Raw genomic sequence first — 9,886 nt, forward strand, 5'->3', positions numbered from 1 at the left:
TAAGCCCTCCTCATCTGTATATATATCTCTCTCACTCACACAAACACACACTCCAGCCTATTTCTCCTTCCCTATCTCTATTCTATCTCACTATCTTTAGATATTATACACTCCCCTTCTTCTCTCTCAATCTCTCCATATCCATCTCTGCCTCTCCATATATCACTTCCTATATCTTTATCTTTTTATCTCTCTATCTCCTCCTCTCTAATTCTCACCAATTTTCTATCTCTATTTCTTTCTCTCCCCCTTTTTCTCTCCTTCTATTTGTCCCTCTTGCTCACCCCCTCTATATTTTATAGGTTATATTTACTCTCTAGATCCTTTCTATCCCTATATCTATCTCTTTATATCCTTATATATCACTTCTCTCCCTCTTTCTATCCTATCTCTCCCTATCTCCCCATCACTCCCTCTTTTTTATATTTCTCTACTTCTACTTTTTAATGTATATACACGTGCACTCCATATTTCTCCTTCTCTCTATATCTCTCTATCTCTATATTTCCCCCTCTTTGTAGTACCACTCCCTCGATCAAACTTTTTAGATACTTATTTTGACTATGGTTGACTTTTTCAGTGGATATTTGTGGATACATTATGTGGTGATGTTTTATGTTGGTTTATCCTTTGATTTGAGATTCAATGAATGTTGTTTACGCATCATTTTTTTATTGATGATTAGATGTTAATTTGATTGGATTACTCACCATGGACTAGCACATTTACTTTATGCATTAGATGTGTTATGTATATGTCATCATGTATGTGTGTAAAGTGTATGGGGTGTGAGGAGATGATTTTCCTTCACTTACTTTGGTGAGACAGGGAACGTCACGATTCTCCTTCGTCGGTGTGTCTACCGTGTTTGAGTATATATATGTATGTGTGGTTTGGTGATGCAGGAATTACAAGTACAAGGTACTGACTTCACCTCATTCCACATGTATGAGCGTACCTAAATAATCCAATGGAAATGGAGGAGATAGTCTTAAGGCCCTAAATTTCATCGCTGACCTTGCTCAATAGTGAGCATTGTCAGTCATCAATCAACCTTCTCTTTGTTGGTATGCAGGTTGTGTCTCTGCTTTGTTTTGTTGAATTGTGTGTTATGCGTTTGTGAATTTAAATTAATTTTTCTTATGATTTTTAATGAGTAATTAATTATTAATACCTTACAATTATTAATAATTAATGGATATTGCGTTTATAAAATTAAATTATAAATAAAGGAATAAGAGCATTTTATGGTTAAATAGATTAATCAATTATTTTATTTGGATTAGTTAAAATCGAATTGTTGAATTATTAATGGAATTCATATTATGTTTTTCATTTGTTTTAAAAAAAAAGGATAAAGTTAATTTTTACCTTTATGAAATTTTAATGTTTAAATTGTTTTTTTTAGTGTGTGAAAAAAAAATGAAGTCATTTCAAATTAAAAAAAAAGGGGGTAAATACAAATGCAAATGCATTGTTTTAAATAAGATTTTTATATTTCAAGTTTTCATTATAAATAAATAAATTGACCTAAAAAGATATTTATGAGGAAAAAAATTCTTTAAAAGGAGGAAAATCTTCCACATTAATCATCTTTGCATTCTTGGGGAAAAAAATTGGATTTTCTGTTGGGAGTGGGTTTTGGCTAGAAGTTTTGTTTTGTTGGAGAATTTGTTTCCTCTATTGAAGGGATTTGTGGTTGGAAGGATTGGTGTGCTTAGGTTGGTTGTTTTAATCTTTCTTTTTTTTTAAATCTTGTTGAAATTCAAACCTCTGGAAATGTTTGTGTTGTGTTTTTGAAAAGAAATTGAATTAGTGAAATTGGTTTTTTTCCTATTTGTTAAAAATTAGTAATTTCTCCATTGTTTTTTAATTGGGGGTTATGCTGCCAAAATTTTCTTATTTTTGGGAAAACCTAGTAGGTTGTTGTCATTTGAAATTGTTGGGTATTGGGCATTTCATTTTAGAATTTGTTGTTTAAAAAAAAAGAATTTGAGAGAAGGAAAATTGTGTACTTTGTTCTTTTACAAAACCCTATTTAAATTTTTTTTAGAAAAGTTGTTGGGCTTTATTTTTAAATTTTCTGGTAAAAATTCATTGGGGTTTTATTTAAATTAGATGGTAAGTTTAGTGTGTTTGTATTTTGGTTTTGTTATTGTTTAAAAATAAAAAACTTAAAAATATTTAAAATATATATTTTTTATTATGGGGGTGCCCCGTGGACACCATGACCCCCATGGTAGTTGGAGTCGTGGCTCTCCACGTACCATGGGAGCCATGGCTATGGGCAACAACCATGGCCACCCACAGTTGTGGGGAACCCATGGCTGTGGGGGACCACGACCTGGCCCCCCACAAGCCACCACCCCTCTATGGGGTGTTGCATGGCAGTAAGGTAATTAAAATGATTTTTTTAATCACTAGTACAAAAACAACAATATATGACTAAAACAACTACCAAAAATTGTAGATAAATGACTAAATTTGATCACATGACCACTAGTAGTTTATTGCCAGTCATAAATCTATTTGGTCACATGACCACTGGTTGTTTTGATTGATCAATTTGGTCATCGATTTGGTCATTGATTTGGTCATCGATTTGGTCATTGATTTAGTCATATATTTAGTCACTAATTTAGTCATATATTTGATCATTAATTTAGTCATTGATTGTTGTTATCTGGTCATTTATTTAGTCATGGTAGTCACTAATTTAGTCATATATTTAGTCACTAATTTAGTCATATATTCAATCATTAATTTAGTCATTGATTGTTGTTCTCTGATCATTTATTTAGTCATATTAGTGATTTATTTGGTCATATATTTAGTAATTAATTTAGTTATATATTAAGTCATTAATTTAATCAATGATTGTTGTTAAATGGTCATTTATTTAGTCATCATAGTCATTATTATAGTCATTTATTTAGTCCTTATTTTAGTCATATATTTACATCCATTGGTAGTATATTTAATCATTTTTATTTATTGGTAGTATATTTAATCATTTTATAATACAAAAATAATATAACATTAAACTCGAACTAGATCGTAAAAGCAAACAAAAATATTACATATACGAACAAGCTACATGTTAGAATTAAAGATTGATTGAACATCATGACAAACAAAGTAATCTGCAATAAAAAAAATATAATTCAAATATGTATATATAAATCAAGTTATAAGATGTCAAATCTGTCTAAGGGTATATATGTAAATATAATCAAAAATGTCAAAGTTGTCTAAGAGTTTCCAACTCTTTCAAAATATTCAAAGTACTGCATATATAAAATAATAAGAATCATGATAAAAATATTCAACTATATCATTTTATGCAAATATTTTAATGGCCACCTTGTAAAGATTCCCTCTTTCTCTTTCAGACGAATGGCTCCATCGATTTTGTCTTCATAAGGAAGAGGTATGTTACTTGTGACCGTTAAAATGTTCACATTTCCGTCGCCTGTTCCTTTTAAGTTTACTCCATGTAGAATAGATAGGGAGTGAATCCTCCCAATACCAACAACAACACTATCAAATGGATCCAATAACCTAGCTTTATCACCTTCATTGAATTTATCAGTGTGTTTCTACAAAAAGAAAAAATAACACGTTATATTAATACATATGTAATGATTGCCCTTATTTGCATAATAAAACAACCATTAATTTAATAGTACGTGTGTTGAAATAACTACAAAAAGAAAATTTCAAAAAAAAATGCAATGATTCTACAGCTGAAAAAAAAGACATCTAGCAGACCAAAGTTATGAATTCATTGTAATAGTCATACAATTATAAGAAATACTGCAATGTCAATAAAAGTAGTTTTCTACACACATTTTCTTATATTATTTTGCATAACTATTTGATTACATACGTTATTTCATTGACAGGTTCTAAAACCTATTGGGTTGGATGGAGCCATGAATCCACTTCATTTTGGCTTTCGAATCACCTGATTCCATTAAGTATTGGCTGAGATATTCACATGTTAGTGGAAGGTTGTCAAAACCCTCATTAGGGTAACCCGAGAGGCATTAAAATTTAACCAGAAAAGCCTTTCGGTGAAAGAGTGATGTTGAGGAAATTAAAAAGGCACCTAGCAACATTAAAGTTTTATCGAAAACCCAACATTGATGAAAATAACAACAGTCTTGACGAAGAAAACTTTTTTGATGAAAGGATGATGTCGAAAGAATCGAATGAAATCTTGGCGAAGGCAAAGTTTCATCGAAATATGTATTGCGATGGAATCATGCCCAATTTCAACAAAAGGAACTCATCGATACAACAAGGGTTTCAAAGAATGGGATAAGCAACTTATTGAAGCAGTATGTTCCATCAAAACGAAAAGAAAGCAAGACAAGCACATCAACTTGACCCTCAAAGTATCTATTGAGAGACCGAGTTCCATCAAAGTATCCAATTCGATGAAAATGGGCACGGTCTCATAGAGATGGTCTCATCGATTACAAGGACATGTCGGTGAAATCCCAAAAGCATCTGCTGAAGCACGAGACTCATCGAAGTGGATATGAAGTGGGGCCCTTTAGCGAAAGTCACAGATCAATGAAATGAAGTGAGATCTCATCGAAGTAAAAGGGGTTTCGATGAAAACAAGCTATCAAGTAAAGCATTAGAGTGCATAGAGAAACGAGACCTTTCATCAAAAATCCAATATAGATGAATTCAATGGATAACTCATCAAAATATGGTTGTCGATAGAAAATGCATATCAATAAAAGGTGAAAACACTTGAGCGAAGAGAGAGTTTCATCGAAACAAAATAAATAGTGTTGGGTCTATACTGAAGATGGGAATCGATAAAACTAGGGCGTCAAAGAACATGAAAAGAAAGTCAATGAAGGGGTATGTTGCATCAAAATAAGAGTTGCCTTCGGGAAATGTGGCACGCTCATGCATCAAAAGGAAAAAATCAGCAAAAAAGAACAATCAAGCCATCAGGAAATATTACATGAATTCAAACAAGTCACATCGTCATAAATTCAAAACGCATTTCTTAATGACCATTGCAGTACCAGAAGTAATCAAACTACTCAGATACCAGAATTGTTCAGGCAGATAAATTCGTCAAGGAAAGAAGGAATTGACGCAGCAGGGGTCACAAAATTCTTCATGGAAAGAAGTAAAAACTGTAAGTGCTTCTCAGAATTTCTTGTCTTCTTTTGAATTGAACATAAAGACGAAAGCTTCATCGTCTAGGAAAGATAAAACAAAGAAGAACAAAGAGCCTCACCCTCCTGAAACCAAAGAAGAAAAGCCAAAACGACAGAAAAAGGAAGGTCGACCCTTAGACTGGGACCTAATAGACCAATTCCCTCTCTCAAGTCATTGGTCTAGACAGATTAAGAATGATGATGAGGGATTAGAAAATAGATTTGAAAACATAGGGGACATTTGGACAAAGGTTTGAGGGCATGAATTGTTCATTTTTAGCTATGCTAGAAGGTTTGCAGTAGAACCAGTGTGCAATATTTGGAAGTTGAATCTAGGGACACTTGTCATTCCCAACGTCTTTGTGAATGTAGAGCTGATAACAGCGTTGGTAGATAGGTATGACCCACAAACGCAAACCATCTGCGACTATAAAGGGAACCGCCTGTTGCCGATTAGTAAAGAATACATAGAGCAAGTTTTTGGTTTGGAATGGGGCATGAGGATGAATTTGACACCAAAAAGTTGGTGGATGAGTATTTAAACATGGAGAGAACATATAAACAATGGAGACTCCCACCACATAGACCGAAGACTGAAGGAGCTCTTACTTTGTTTGCAGATACTGACAAAGCCCCATTTGATGTTAACTTGTTTTCTCCATACTTTAAGTTCACCTATTATTGTACTACACAAGTGTTGGGCATGGAAGCCTCCCCATTAATGGACATTGTTGCTATGGTGATTTGTGTCGACATCCAATCAAAGGACCCAAGGACCTTTGATTATGCTTCTTACTTAACTCGTGCCATCAACCATGGGTTAGAAAAATTAAAGGGAGATAGCGTTAATGTGAATTTTAGATACTACTCTCACCTTATGCATATGTTGCTATACGTTGGTCAAGATATAGGGTTGTGGACTCAAGGTTTGTCAATTAGGGAGTATGATAGAGAAGGAATCTGCAAGCCAGTGCAATTATGGTTATCAGCTTGGGACCAAAGATACATTAACAACCAATACATGCACTTTGAAGAACATTTTGTGAAACCATTATACAAATTGCTTGGACATCCATGTGATTTTTCACTTTCCCCTTAGGTTAAGAAATTCCTTCGACCTAAATATTTTGATGAAGAAAGCCACATTACCCATAACTGGGGGGATTGGTATTATTTCTTGGATTACACACAGATTAGGGTGTATGGGTTCAAGGGAGAACCTTACTTATTGCCTATGATTGTCCCAAACAAAATTGCTTATTTGGAAATCATTAGGAAATTGTCTATAGTCAGTGCCAAAAATCTTATAGATCATGGGAAGCAATCAATTGTTCCTGGCTTGTTGTCCTTTTCTGATTTTCTTGTTAAGAGTTCAAAAAGTTATGGTTTACTACAAAATAAGTTAGAGTATTTCCACCTTGTGAAAGGAGACCCCAGGCCCAACTTTGATCCAGAAGGATATATGCAGGGAGCTATAATGTCACAAAGATTGAAAGCCATAGAACATGTGCCATTAATGATTGATGACTTCATCAGGAATGTGGAAAGGGAGGAAGCAATCAAGAAGAGGTCAACGCACAATAAGGTAGATAAAGCATATGAATGGAAATTGAGGATGGGAAAGATCAATGAATAAATCCAAGAAGCAATTGATGACACATGGCCAAAGCTAATAAACTAATGTCTCATGAATTAGAGATTCTAGATAATGCAGTGTCATTGTATCTTTAGAGAAAGGATTAAAGATCCTAGGGAGACTACTCCCATTGCCTGATTATCCCCTGAATCCACTGTTGAATTTGTTAACATAGAAGAAGATGTACAACCTGTTGGGTTTGGACTCGATCACCACATGGATCTAGCAACAGGACAGCCCTACTAGATGAAAATTGGTGATGTCAGAATCCTCGAGCATGAGGAATTTGTTTCAGATCAAGAGTTTATTAACACTCCTAAGTTTGAAACCTTCTTATATCAATACAAAGGTAGGATGATCAGGCAACATATGGGAAACATGACAGAGGAAGACACTCTATGAATGTTGCAGGAGGAAATAAATACTGAGAAAAGAGAAATGATCCCTGAAAGAGGAAGACAACTCTTCAAGGACGTTGGTGTGATAATTTACCCTAGGTGGGAAATGAAAGCTGCTATTATGTTTGATAGCTTCGGGAGAAAGAAACATAATGACAAGAAATTGTTACCAGAGGAGGTTGATAGGATTTATAGGTTCAGGGTATGATCCAGAGAAGAAGACCTTGTTGTTATGGGCTCTATATCGAAGAGACAAGAGACCCCTGGTGGCAGACATAAATGAAGCATTTGCCCACCTCATGATCCATCAAGTTGGAAAAATAGACCCTAGGATCACTACCCAGTTAAACCTTGATGTTGTAAAGATAAACAAAGAACAAGTTGAGGTCTTGGTGAGGGAAAATCAAACTATCAAATGCCTTTATGAGAAAGCATAGGAAGAGAAACAATATTGGCAGGATAAGGCATTACAGTTGGAATCAACCCCAAGGATTACAGAGGTTGGACTTGCTACTTATGAAACTAATAAATATATACTTGAAACAATCCAGGATGCTTCATATTGGAGGTATAAGAGCGAGAAGGGGAATAGATTGCTCAAAGTTGGACAGGCTTGCACTGTCAAGCTTGTTGATGACATAGTTGATGCTCGTTTTAAGGTTATGCTAAAGTATTCTAAAGACTTCTGGAAGATGCACACTGGTACCATCAAAGCATACATAGAGCATATGAGGTTGCACAAATGGATGCTAGAGATCATGACCACTCACGACTCTATGACTCCAGAGGATAAGAATAAAGAAGATACCCTATTGAAGGCACACAATGAATTCAGGGACAAGTTGAAAAATACCATCCAATTCCTAGAGAATGAACAATCGATCCAATTGCCAGCCATGTTCTATGATGGAGAACTCATGTCATTGGGAGATTGGCAACTTCAATTGGTAGGTTTCATGAGCACAACCAGAGGACTGGTCGATGAGGATGGGCATCTAGCTCCATATGTGATCTGAATGATAGAGAGATCCTATACCATGGAGAGCACAATGAAGAAATGGACCTTAGACTTCCATTTTTACCAAGATGATGATTATATTAATCATATTGGCATACTTAATTTGTTTATGTCTAATTTTAACAAACTATATCTATTTAACTCAAAAGGGGTGCACCCCTTCATTTCAAAAGACTCGTGATTCTCATATATATGAGAAGGTTTTGTAATAGTAGTCATCATCAAATAGTTGTAGATCACTGCAAGAATTTATCAAGACTTTGTTAATGCAATACAATAGACTTTGCTTTCTTTTGTGCAAGCTATAGAACATATTACCATGGGTATCAATTCCTTGTGATATTATCTACAATAGATAAAGTTGCTTGAATTTCTTGGTGTAGAATGTTGGTCAATGTAATGTCCCTTCTTATGATTTCTTAAGAATAAGGAATTATTTATTCACAAATGAATTCTTTTTTTAAGTAATTAACTCAAAACCTTCATGAGAACTAATATATACAATAGCAGTTACCACTTACACTAAGAATGATGGTTATAATATGCTATATCAATATATTTATCCCTCTAATTAGTACAGTTGATATCTGAAGTGATATATGATCTGCAACTATTATTGGGTTACGATGAAAGTGATACTCAAAACTCATAATGTATGGTCCCTATCAAACTGATAACATATAATATCTTTGCTATGTCTGAAATAACTGAGGGGGTTATGCAATGACAAGGTTCTGGTTAATATTATGGAAATACCATTTTGTTGTCCCTGATACAACTATAAACTTATGTTATCATTCTTCTCTTTGTCTCTTATGGGGATGATGATTAATTGTTGTGTCTAGTTATTCCTTCGAAGTATGCAAATAATGGTGTTGTTTCTAATTGTGACTTCTAATCGTGCCACCTGAATATGCAAATGGCAGTTGCTTGCTTTGGGCCGATTTAACCACAAATACTAGTAAAAATAATCAGAAAAACCTTATTTGTACTACACAGATCAGTTATTTGTGAACAACCTCATGTATGGAAGCTTATCTAATAGTCAAAAAAAGTATAAAAATTATTGTTTATTAAATGGTTCATATAGATTGTCTTTGTTATATGTCAAATGATCAAACTTAAATACAACATGTCCATTAATTTCCCAGTCATCATGCTCTAGGACTGAGTTACAAACTTGTGTTGTGCATAGGGGTCGGATATTTTGTAATGTTCCCTATTTTATGTTGTCATAGTTCAAATTATTTATCAATCATTAAATGATAAATTATCAATTTATCATACTAGATAATTAATTCTTTCATCCCTAATCCCTAATTCTTAATTCAATGTACCAACCTCTGTTACTACTTCAGCTTTAAGGAAGGAGGAGGATATGTATGTTACCAAAGTGCTTAGACACCCAATACAATATGTTCCCTCAAAGTTTATATATCCAAGTCATTACCTATCTTGGGTCTATACCCTCAAGGCTTATGGGTCATTGATCCCCACCCTCTCTTGGGACTTAACCTATTGCTTGGATTTAGACAGCCCCTATTTGGAACATCTCATTCCCATCTTCTTAAGTATTGGCAGTAATAACATGGTTTAGACTATAAGCATACTAAATTCTTATGTATTATAAATATATATTATTACT

Source organism: Cryptomeria japonica, chromosome 11, assembly GCF_030272615.1.
Source record: "Cryptomeria japonica chromosome 11, Sugi_1.0, whole genome shotgun sequence".
NCBI lineage: Eukaryota > Viridiplantae > Streptophyta > Pinopsida > Cupressales > Cupressaceae > Cryptomeria > Cryptomeria japonica.